Below are 13,225 nucleotides of genomic sequence, written 5' to 3' on the forward strand. Positions count from 1 at the left end.
TCTGTTTGTATACGAGGGAATATTATCCAGCCTTAAAAAGGAAGGAAATCGGGATCCCTGGGTGGCGCAGCGGTTTGGCGCCTGCCTTTGGCCCAGGGCGCGATCCTGGAGACCTGGGATCAAATCCCACGTCAGGCTCCTGGTGCATGGAGCCTGCTTCTCCCTCTGCCTGTGTCTCTGCCTCTCTCTCTCTCTCTCTCTCTCTCTGTGTGTGTGACTATCATGAATAAATTTTTTTTAAAAAATAAAAAAAAAAGGAAGGAAATCCTACCACAGGCTAAACATGGGTGAACGTTGAGAACATAATACTAAATGAAATAAGCCAATCACAAAAAGACAAATACTCTATGATTCCACTTATGTGAGGTATTTACCTACAGTAATAAAATTCATAGAAACCAAGTACCTTACCACAGCCTGGAAGAGCATGGAGGAAGGGAGTTGTCTGTGGGTACAAAGTTTCAGTCTTGCAAGAAGAGTTCTGAATACGTTGCATAATTATGTGAATGACAACACTAGACTGTGTTCTTAAAAATAGTTAAGATGGCGAATTTTATGTTGTTCTTACCACAATAAAAACAAAATAAAAAATATTTTTTAAACATTTGGCAGAAGACTTTGCAAGCTGGTGGAATTGGTGATAAACTGACAATAAGTTGTCCGGATTTTTCAAAGAACTAATTTATTTTGATCCAGAATTGGTCACCAGTATTACAAACTTTTCCAAGTATCACCCACCAAACTTTACAAGTATCACCCACTTTTACAAAACTATGCATATGCGGTAGAATCTAGATACAAGAATTACTACCTAAAAAATACAGCAGACACCTCAGTATAAGACTTATTAAGGTATCTGAGCATGTACATTCTGTATGTCAATTCAGAGTAATTTATTTAAATGATTAGTTTTCTTTACCTCTGTTTTTTTCTTTGGCCAAAAATATCTCGAACAAGCCTAATAGTCAGTAGATGCTCAACAAATATCTGCTATTAACAATGATAGAGGGGCACCTGGGTGGCTCAGTCAGTTAAGCATCTGCCTTCAGCTCAGGTTGTGATCCTGGGGTCCTGAGTTCAAGCCCCACATTGGACTCCCTGCTCAGCGAGGAGTCTGCTTGTTCTTCTCCCTCTGCCTCTCCTCCTGCTTGTTCTCTCACTCTCACTCTCAAATGAATAAAAAAAAAAATCTTTCTAAAAATTATAGGAAAAAGAGGAAGAAAATTCTGTCACCTGCTACAACATGGATAAAACTCGAGGATATTATGCTAGATGAAATGAGCTAATCATAAGAAGACAAATACTGTGGTTATATTGATATGAGGTATCGAGACTAGCCAAAAATGGACATCTTTGATTTTGGTTCAGGTCATGATCCTGGAGTCCTGAGATGGAGCCCTATGTTGGGCTCCCTGCTCAGCAGGCAGCCTACCTCTCCCTCTGCACCGACATCCACCCCCACCCTGCTCAAGATCTCTGTCTCGATCTTGCTCACTCTCTCAAATAAATAAATAAAACTTAAAAAAAAAAAAGAATAGTCAAACTCATAAAGACAGAAAACTTAATCATGGTTAAAAGGGGCTAGAGGGGGGAACCTGGGTAGCTCCGTGGTTGAGCATCTGCCTTCAGCTCAGGTCGTGATCCTGGGATCCTGGGATTGAGTCCCACATCTGGCTCCCCATAGGAAACCTGTTCCTCTCTCTGCCTATGTCTCTCCCTCTCTCTGTGTGTGTCTCATGAATAAATAAATAAAAATCCTTTAAAAAAATAAAATAAAAATAAAATGGGCTAGAGGAAGAGAAAAATGGGAGTTTTTAATGGCTATAGAGTTTCAATTTTGCAACATAAAAAAGTTCTGGAGATCTATTTACAATAATGCAAATATAGTGGACTGTACTGAACTGTCCACTTAAAAATGGTTAAGATGACTTTAAAAATACACAATGAAAAAGGACAGAGAGATTCAATTTCACTGAGTTTGCAGAACTGGCTCTATGACCGTTTTTATATCTAATTAGTAAGTGTGTGAGCAACAGAATTCAGACATTTCTCTCACTCACTGTAATACATGACTTAGTGGCAAAGTTTCGAGGGAAGAACTCTAGAAGCTTTTCCTGCCTCAACTATTGGAGACTACCACCGTCTATCTAAAAGAACCTAATGATTGTGCATGACCAAATTGGACTAGGTTATTTTGAAATAATAGTACAGATTTTTTTCTTCTGGAAACCTTAAGTTTTATTAATTATAGATAAACAGAAGCAACTATTACTCTCATTTTATAACAGGATTAAAAGCTTTAATGTCAAAGACATGTAATAAAAAACAATACTTTAAGTGAAATACATTTAGAATTTTGGCACAGTTTTACTGAGATATGATTGACATATCACATTGTTTTCATTTAAGATGTACAATGTAATGGTGTGATAGATGTATATATTACAGAGAGAGATTATATATAACATATGTATTTCAAAATGATTACCATAAGTTTAATGACCATCTATCACCTATCACCTCCCACAGTCACAAATTTTTTGTTTTACATATATATATTTTTTATTGGAGTTTGATTTGCCAACAATAGTATAACACCCAGTGCTCATCCCGTCTAGTGCCCTCCTCAGTGCCCATCACCCAGTCACCCCATCCTCCTATCCCCCCATCCACTTCCCCTTCCACTACCTCTTGTTCATTTCCCAGAGTTAGGAGTCTAACATGTTCTGTCACCCTCTCTGATTCTTCCCACTCATTTTCTCTCCTTTCCCCTATAATCCCTTTCACTATTTTTTATATTCCCCATTAAAAACTTTTAAGATTTACTTTCTTACCAACTTTCAAATATACACTACAGTATTGCTAACTATAGTGACCATGCTGTACATTGTAACTCCAGAACTTAGTTATCTCATAAGTGGAAGTTTGTACCTTTTGACCCCCTTGCCTCCCATCTTTAGTAATCACCAATCTGTTTTCTGTATCTATGAGTTTGGTTTTTTTTTAGATTCCACAAACAAGGAAGATCATACAGTATTTGTCTTTGTCTGTCTGACTTACTCAGCATAATGACCTCCAGATCCACCCACGTTGTTGCAAATGGAAGATTTTCCTTCTTTTTTATGGCTGATTAACATCCCATTATATATATTGTTATGTATATATCACATTTTTGCATCCATTCACCCACTGATGGACACTTACGTTGTTTTCATAACTTAGCTATTATAAATAATGCTGCAGTGAACACACTGTGCAGACACCTCTTCAAGACATGGTTTCATTTCCTTTGGGTATAGGTACTGGAGTGTACAGTAGCATAACATAGGATACATGATAAGATATATATGGTGCTGGATTATATGACAGACGTATTTTTAACTCTTTGAGGACCCTCCATACATTTTCCATAGTGGCTGCACCAATTTACATTCCCACAAATTATGCACAAGGAATCCTTTTCTCCATATCCTTACAAACATTTGTTATCTCTTGTCTTTTGACAAAGACAATGTCTTTGACAGCCATTCCAACAGGTGTAAAGTGGTATCTCATTGCAATTCTGATTTGCATTTCCCTGGTTATTAGTGATGTTGGTTATCTTTTCATGCACCTGTTGGCCATTTATAGGTCTACTTTGAGAAAAAATGTCCATTCAGTTGCTCTGCCAATTTTTTAATTATATTGTTTGGGAGTTTTTTTGTTGTTATTTTTGGGGTTTTTTGCTATTGAGTTATAGGAGTTCCTTTTATATTTTAGATATTAACCCCTTACGAGATACATGATTTGCAAATATTTTTTCCCATTGATAGGTTACCTTTCCATTCTGTTGATGGTTTCCTTTGTTGTGCAAAGCTTCTCCATTTGATTCAGTCCCACTAGTCTATTTTTACTTTTATTGTCTTTGTTTTAGTATCAAATCCAATAAAACTCTGCTAAGACTGATGTGAAGGAGTTTCTTCCCTGTGGTTTTTTTCTAGTTTTATGGCTTTAGGTCTTATGTTCAAGTGTTTAATCTATTTTGAGTTGATTTTTATGTATGGTGTAAGAGAATAGTTCAGTTTTGTTATTTGTGTGTGTGTGTGTGTGTGTCTGTTTGTTTAAGTAGACTCCTTGCTCACCTTGGAGCCCAATTCAGGGCTTGAACCCATGACCCTGAGATCAAGAGTTGAATGCTCAACTAATGGAGTCACCCAGGTGCCCTAAGAATACTTCAGTTTTATTCTTTTGCATTTAGCTATCTATTTCTCCCAACAGCAATTATTGACAGGACTATTCTTTCCCCGTTGTATATTATTGTCCCCTTTGTCAAAATGTAATTGATTATACGTGCATTAGTTTATTTATGGGCTCTCTATTCTATTCCATTAACCTATGTGTCTGTTTTTTTAATTTTTTATTTTTTCGATGCATTAGAGTATTTAATGCTATGTTAAGGGCATTTTTAAATTATTTTTTATTTTTATTTTTTTAATTTATTTTTTATTGGTGTTCAATTTGCCGACATATAGAATAACACTCAGTGCTCATCCCATCAAGTGTCCCCCTCAGTGCCCATCACCCATTCACACCCACCCCCTGCCCACCTCCCTTTCTACCACCTCTAGTTCGTTTCCCAGACTTAGGGGTCTCTCATGTTCTGTCTCCCTTTCTGATATTTCCCACTCATTTTTTCTCCTTTCCCCTTTATTCCCTTTCACTACTTTTTATATTCCCCAAATGAATGAGAACATATAATGTTTGCCCTTCTCCAAATGACTTATTTCACTCAGCAAAATACCCTCCAGTTCCATCCACGTCGAAGCAAATGGTGGGTATTCGTCGTTTCTAATGGCTCAGTAATATTCCATTGTAGACATAGACCACAGCTTCTGTATCCATTCATCTTTCGATGGACACCGAGGCTCCTTCCACAGTTTGGCTATTGTGGACATTGCTGCTATGAACATCAGGGTGCAGGTGTCCCGGCGTTGCACTGCATCTGTATCTTTGGGGTAAATCCCCAGCAGTGCAATTGCTGGGTCGTAGGACAGGTCTATGTTTAACTCTTTGAGGAACCTCCAAACAGTTTTCCAGAGTGGCTGCACCAGTTCACATTCCCACCAACAGTGCAAGAGAGTCCCCCTTCTCCATATCCTCTCCAACATTTGTGGTTTCCTGTCTTGTTAATTTTCCCCATTTTCACTAGTGTGAGGTGGTATCTCATTGTGGTTTTGATTTGTATTTCCCTGATGGCAAGTGATACGGAGCATTTTCACACGTGCTTGTTGGCCATGTCTATGTCTTCCTCTGTGAGATTTCTGTTCATGTCTTTTGCCCATTTCATGATTGGATTGTTTGTTTCTTTGCTGTTGAGTTTATTTATTTATTTATTTATTTATTTATTTATTTATTTATTTAATTTTTATGAATTTATTTTTTATTGGTGTTCAATATGCCAACATATAGAATAACACCCAGTGCTCATCCCATCAAGTGCCCCCCTCAGTGCCCGTCACCCATTCACCCCACCCCTCACCCACCTCCCTTTCTACCACCCCTAGTTCGTTTCTCAGAGTTAGGAGTCTCTCATGTTCTGTCTCCCTTTCTGATATTTCCCACTCATTTTTTCTCCTTTCCCCTTTATTGCTGTTGAGTTTAATAAGTTCTTTCTAGATCTTGGATACTAGCCCTTTATCTGATATGTCATTTACAAATATCTTCTCCCATTCTGTGGTTGTTTTTTTAGTTTTGTTGACTGTTTCTTTTGCTGTGTAAAAGCCTCTTATCTTGATGAAGTCCCAATAGTTCATTTTTGCTTTTGTTTCTCTTGCCTTCATGGATGTATCTTGCAAGAAGTTACTGTGGCCAAGTTCAAAAAGGGTGTTGCCTGTGTTTTTTTTTTTTTAAGATTTTATTTCTCTATTCATGAGAGACACAGATAGAGAGGCAGAGACATAAGCAGAGGGAGAAGCAGATTCCCTTCAGGGAGCCTGATGTGGGACTCGATCCCAGAACCACAGGATCATGTCCTGAGCTGAAGGCAGACTCTCAAGCAGAGCCACCCAGGTGTCCCTTTGTGTCTGCTTTTATACCAATACCATACTGTTTTGATTACTATAGCTTTCTAATACAGTTTGAAATCAGGAAGCATGATGCCTCCAACTTTATTCTTCTTTCTCAAGATTGCTTTAACTATTTGAGGTCTTTTGTGGTTCTATACAAATTTTAGGACTGTTGCTCTATTTTGTGAAAAATGTCATTGGAATATTGACAGGGATTACCTTGAATCTATAGATTGACTTGGGTAATATAGATATTTTAATAATAGTAATTCTTCCAATCCATGAGCACAGACTATCTTCCCATTTATATATGTCTTCTTCTATTTCTTTCATCAATATCTTACAGATTTCAACATATAAATCTTTCAGCTTTTTGGTTAAATTTATTCCTAGGTATCTTCTTCTTGATAAAATTGTGAACGAGATTGTTTTCTTTTTTTTTTTAGCATCCTTGCATTTTTTTTAATAATAAATTTATTTTTATTGGTGTTCAATTTGCCAACATACAGAATAACTCCTAGTGCTCATCCCATCAAGTGCCCCCCCCCAGTGCCTGTCACCCATTCACCCCCACCCCCCCACCCTCCTCCCCTTCCACCACCCCCAGTTCACTTCCCAGAGTTAAGAGTCTTCATGTTCTGTCTCCCTTTCTGATATTTCCCACCCATTTCTTCTCCCTTCCCTTCTATTCCCTTTCACTATTCTTTTTTTTTTTTAAGATTTTATTTATTTATTCATGAGCGAGAGAGAGACAGAGACACAGGCAGAGGGAGAAGCAGGCTCTATGCAGGAAGCCCAATGTGGGACTTGATCCCAGGACTCCAGGATCACACCCTGGGCCGAAGGCAAGCGCCAAACCACTGAGCCACCCAGGGATCCCCAGATTGTTTTCTTAATTCCTCTTTCTGTTGATTATTAGTAACATAACAGATTTTTGTATATTGATTTAGTATCCTGAAACTTTACAAAACTCATTTATTAGTTCTAATAGTTTTTTGGTAGTCTTTAGGATTTCCTATATACAATATCATGTCATCTGTAAATAGTGACAATTTTACTTCTTCCTTTCCAATTTGGGTGTCTTTTATTTATTTTTCTTACCTGATTGCTCTCACTCATATTTCTAATACTATGTTGAATAAAAGTGATGAGATCGGACATCCTTGTCTTATTTCTAATCTTACAGGAAAGCTTACATCACTGTTGAGTGTGATGTTAGCTGTGCCTTGTTATATATCGCTTTCATTATGCTGAGGTACACTCCCTCTATACCCACTTTATTGAGAGTAAATGGCTGTTAAGCCTTCTTTCTAACATGTAGCTTAGGTCCAAAGTTTTTTAAATATTTTTTCTCAGGATAATCAATCCATTGTTGAAAGTGACATATTGAAGTTCCCCACTGTTACTGTATTGCTATCTGTTTCTCCCATTAGATCTGTTCATTAGATTTGTTAATTTTGCTTTCTATATTTGAATGCTCTTATGTTGGTTGCATATTTACAAATGACATCAATTCTCGTTGGGTTGACCCTTTATCATTATATAATGATCTTCTTTCTTTCTTATTAGAGTCAATCTTTGACTTAACATCTATTTTGTCTAACATAAGTATAGCTACCCCTGCTTTCTTTTGTTTCCATTTACATGGATTTTTTTTTAAATCCCTTCATTTTCAGTCTGTGTGTACTCTTAAAGCTGGAGCAAGTCTCTTGTAGGAAGCATTGAGTTGGTTTTGTTTTATATCCATTCACCCACTCTATGTCTTTTGATTAGATAATTTAGTCCCTTAGATCCTCATAACCTTTAAGATTTTTCACAAACTTTCAATAGACAGTTGAGGAAACACACGGAAAATTTTTTTTAAAAAGATACTCCCAGGGGATCCCTGGGTGGCTCAGCGGTTAGCGCCTGCCTTCATCCCAGGGCGTGATCCTGGAGTCCCGGGATCGAGTCCCACATCGGGCTCCCTGCATGGGGCCTGCTTCTCTCTCTGCCTGTGTCCCTGCCTCTCTCTCTCTCTCTCTCTCTGTCTCTCATGAATAAATAAATAAAATCTTAAAAAAAAAGATACTCCTAAATTTTCCTTCCCATGAAATATTAAGTTAAATAATGGGAATTTTTTTAAGATTTTATTTATTTATTCATGAGAAACAGAGAGGCAGACACAGGCAGAGGGAGAAGCAGGCTCCATGCAGGGAGCCCGACGTGGGACTCGATCCTGGGTCTCCAGGATCATGCCCTGGGCTGAAGGTGACGATAAACCGCTGAGCCACCCAGCCTGCCCAAATAATGGGAATTTTTAAGAGATTAACAAATTAAGAAACATTCTTTGTTACAAAGTTAAACTTAAAATATTTTTATTTTGCACTAATTATAGGAAAAGAGGGTAAGCCTGAAGGAAGAGTAGTTGAATAAGTCTAAATATATATATATATTTAGGTAGATAGATATTCCATATATATCCATATGTATAAGAGAGATTCTTTTTTTAAAAAGATTTTTTATTTATTTATTCATGAGAGGCAGAAAGAGAGAGAGCGAGGCAGATACAGGCAGAGGGAGAAGCAGACTCCATGCAGGGAGCCTGAGGTGGGAATCGATCCTGGGTCTCCAGGATCAGGCCACTGGGCTGAAGGCAGCGCGAAAACGCTGAGCCACTCGGGCTGCCCTGTAAGAGAGGTTCTATCTTAAAACTAATATAAATAGATCTTACTTGAGTATATAATTCGTTGGAGAAATATTGCTTCACATGGCAATATGTTTTTATTTGAAATTTCATGCATTGCTCAAATTCATATATTGCTGATTTTTCACTTTAGAATTTTTCTATCTTCACTTTGGGGACAGGGACTGAGCATGAATGCTTGAAAGGGGAATCAGCTAATAGCCAAAACATTAATAGATGTCTTTTCTCATTTATATATTTGATTAATATTTAATACATAAATGCCAGGACTTTTTATTTAAACTTATCTATTGATTTTAGGAAAAGTATCTTTTATTTTTTTATTTTTTATTTTATTTTTACCCATCAGAAAAGTATCTTTTAATTTGAACACATCCATTCAAATAGTTTTCATCCAAATAAGATATAAAAAAAGGAAAATGAACTGCACAGCTAAGATTTCCAAGGAATCACTTTCTTCACACTAAGGAAATTAATAACCCCAGGGGCCCCTGCCCTAGAAATCCCTCCATTGAGGTTCTCTGACTCAAGCAATATGAGGGATGAAGGTGTCTATTTTGCCTTTCATGCCTAAAATCAACTCCCATCTGCTGACTCTGACAGCCAAAGTCTTAGCTTTTGGCTGAGTCAGAAAAGAGTCTCAGTAGTGATAAACTGTGTCCCAGATGCACTTTATCTCCTCATCAAAGGGGGAGTCATTCCACTTTCTGAAGTCTCTCCAGCCTACACTTACCTTCCATTATGGACTAGAGTATGACTAGGCTTATAAGCAGGGACCTAAGTGGCCACACAAACCAATCTGGGACCACATTTCCCACACTGGACATAAGTGAATGAGTATGGTCTCCTATCACAACTTTAAGCTGTATTTGGGGGATACCAGAGCAAAAGGATCAATCTTGTTTATCACCCTCCCTTAGACCTTGCTTTTTGGAACCCAGGCAAAGGGAGCTAAGTTCCACTCCACATTCCACAATATTCGGGGAGGTCTGAACTGAGATGTCTAAACCCAACAATGCAGTCCTCTTTGTTCTCTCAGCAAACCTCCCTCTACCCCTCCTATCTCCCAGCTCCTGGTGGCCTCAAGCATCTCTTAGGTAACCAATGGCATTCTCTCCATCTGCTTGTCCTCTTTCCTCTGTATATATCTATTTCTCTGTCAGTTTCACCTTTTGTGAGAACATCAGGCATGCTCAAGTAGGACCAGTCTTAATGACCTCATTTTATTCCTCAGGTCAATTTCTTGGGTGTTCAAAATGACTTGATATTTATTTAGCTGTGTTTGAAGGATGAAGTAAGCATAGCGCCCCCCTACTACTCCACCATCTTAACTCCTCCCCCTCCTAATGACTTCATTTAACTTGATTACCTCTGTGAAGACTATTTCCACTTAAGGTCCCATCCTGAGGCACTGGAGATGAAAACTTCAATATTTTGGGGGGGCTACACAATTCAGTCTGTAATGATTCTGCCATGAAATTTTAATAACTCAGATATATGTACTTTCATTTATGTACTATATGTATGTGTGCATGTGCACATGCTTTATACATGGTAAGAGTACATACAAAGCTTGCTTTTTTCATTCAATTCAGGGTTAAGATTCACAAAATGCAAAATTTAAGGTAAAAATTAAGACACTTAACACTATTAAAATTCGCTTTAATGTAAAATTGTATTTGCTGAGTGTGGTGCACAGACCACATAGGGTAACCCTCAATAACTCTATGTGTATGTAAATGGTAAATACAGTGTGACATACCCCTGAGTTTATAAAGGTCAACTTCTAAAAATCTGCAACATGCACCAAATCATTATTGCACATTAGATACTGTGCCTCTTCATCCGCAAACAACACTGTAGGCTAGGATTCTGCAGACAGCCCTGCTGATTAACCATTCTGCAGTCCTGTGCCTAATACTGAATCAAGCCATGTTGACAGGCCATGCCCTTCCCTGACAGCCAACTCCACCAAACCAGTGACATATGGCAAGGGGAACCCTCACATAAAAAGACACCAGGTAGACAAAATGCAACTACAGGTGTGCACTTGAAGATCCAAAAAGTGAGAAAACTGAGATCTAGATGGGCTGACTGGCTTTTCTAAGGTCTGAGGGACAATCCTGGCATGAAATTTATCCATTGAGACTCTCCTAACCTATGCCTGAGAACCAATTTTCATTCACTAACCCTTGTAGCCACATCTTATCTCACAGCTTCAGGACAAAATATTTTTTAAATTTTATTTATTTACTCATGAGAGACACAGAGAGAGGCAGAGACATAGCCACAGGGGGCCTAATGCAGGACTCGATCCCAGAACCCTGGGATCACAACCTGAGCCAAAGGCAGACATTCACCAAGGAGTCAACCAGGTGTCCCAGATTCAGGACAATATCTTAACACAGGGTAGAGTTTGCCCCTAAGCCCAAAACCTCCTGAGCCAAAACAAAGGGATCCACAGGCTAGCAGAACCTCTACCAGCATGCATCATTCCACTCACCCTTTTCTAACTGGAATGTAATGGGCCCTGGTAGCAGGTCCCTGAGGGCCACCACAATGCAAGCAGGGACCCCATTCCCCACACAGGAAGCCAGTGAGTGGGTGTGGTCTCCTATTATGGCTTCTGGGGAGCCAGGAGACCAGAAGAATCTCGGGTATCACCCACTCCCAGATCTTGTTTGGAAAAGCTGTCCTGGAGTGGTGGAGCCATTCTTCTGGCACTTGATCTTTCCCTGGTCTGCCCTAGTCTACCCCCAGCTCTGCTCTTCTCCTCTTCTTTGAGGACAACCAGTGCTTCCTGGTTCTTGCTACTCTCTGAATTCATTTCATCAAATACAGTGAGATCATGTGTCCATCGGTTCTGCTGGGAAAACCAGTAATGTTCTCTTCAAGTCCAGCCACATTCCATGCCATCCATGGCCATGGGAAATTTACATATTTCCCTCAAGCTGAGAAATGAGAGTGTAGGCAGCTTACCTGCCATTCTCTCCCAGAGTTCCCTTGTTGCTCCAAACCACATCTTAGCCCATCTGTGGTTTTGACGGTTTGCCAACCTGAAAGGAGAGAGATTACCAGGATCTGACTAATATGGGGGAGTGATGCTGGTGGTAGCAAATGTTGGGGGTCAGTTGTGGGCCTTCCAAAATTGACAAGGTCCCTTGAGGTTCTACTCTTTTTTGTGGAGAAGAGGAAACTGTCTGTCTCTTCCCTCTTGACAGACAAGCAGAGGAAACATACTCTGCCTGCATGAATTTAGTAGTCCTAAATTCTCCCGATTCTTTAGGCTTGCTGTCTCATGACTTACCCTTTCTCCATACCTCTCAGCATTAATATCTCCACAAATTCAGTGACTGCTCACCCTTCAGGAAAGTGATGAATGTCAATCCGAGGTTGGCAGAGGGCACTTGGACCCATCTCCAAGTGCACTGTGTGATTTGGGGCATTTAGATAGGGGAGAGACTAGTGTCTCTCCCCATGAATTCATAATCCCAGCCCTCTCCTTCCCTGTCCTCATCTTCCTTTGGCTCGGAGCTGAGACATGGACCCGGGGAGGTGATACATCTGATCCACTGTACTGACTCCCCTCAGTCAGGTCAGGAACTTCCACCACCTGCAGAGGCCGCTCTAAACTCAGTGTGTGTGTGCTCACACATGTCATTAAAAAAAGTAATGAATGAGAGGAGAACACAGGCAACACCCTTTTTGAACTTGGCCACAGCAACTTGCAAGATACATCCATGAAGGCTAGGGAAACAAAAGCAAAAATGAATTACTGGGACTTCATCAAGATAAAAAGCTTCTGCACAGCAAAAGAAACAGTCAACAAAACTAAAAGACAACCTATAGAATGGGAGAAGATATTTGCAAATGACATATCTGATAAAGGGCTAGTATCCAAGATCTATAAAGCACTTATTAAACTCAACAGCAAAGAAACAAACAATCCAATCATGAAATGGGCAAAAGACATGAACAGAAATTTCACAGAGGAAGACATAGACATGGCCAAAAAGCACATGAGAAAATGCTCCATATCACTGGACATCAGGGAAATACAAATCAAAACCACAACGAGATGCCACCTCACCCCAGTGAGAATGGGGAAGATTAAAAGACAGGAAATAACAAATGTTGGCGAGGATATGGACAAGGGGGAACCCTCTTACACTGTTGGTGAGAATGTGAACTGGTGCAGCCACTCTGGAAAACTGTGTGGAGGTTCCTCAAAGAGTTAAAAATAGACCTGCCCTACGACCCAGCAATTGCATTGCTGGGGATTTACCCCAAAGATACAGATGCAGTGGAACGCCAGGACACCTGCACCCCGATGTTCATAGCAGCAATGTCCACAATAGCCAAACTGTGGAAGGAGCTTCGGTGTCCATCGAAAGATGAATGGATAAAGAAGCTGTGGTCTATGTATACAATGGAATATTACTCAGCCATTAGAAACCACAAATACCTACCATTTGCTTCGACGTGGATGGACCTG

The sequence above is a fragment of the Canis lupus genome, chromosome 24 (assembly GCF_011100685.1).
Source record: "Canis lupus familiaris isolate Mischka breed German Shepherd chromosome 24, alternate assembly UU_Cfam_GSD_1.0, whole genome shotgun sequence".
In the NCBI taxonomy this organism is placed as follows: domain Eukaryota; kingdom Metazoa; phylum Chordata; class Mammalia; order Carnivora; family Canidae; genus Canis; species Canis lupus.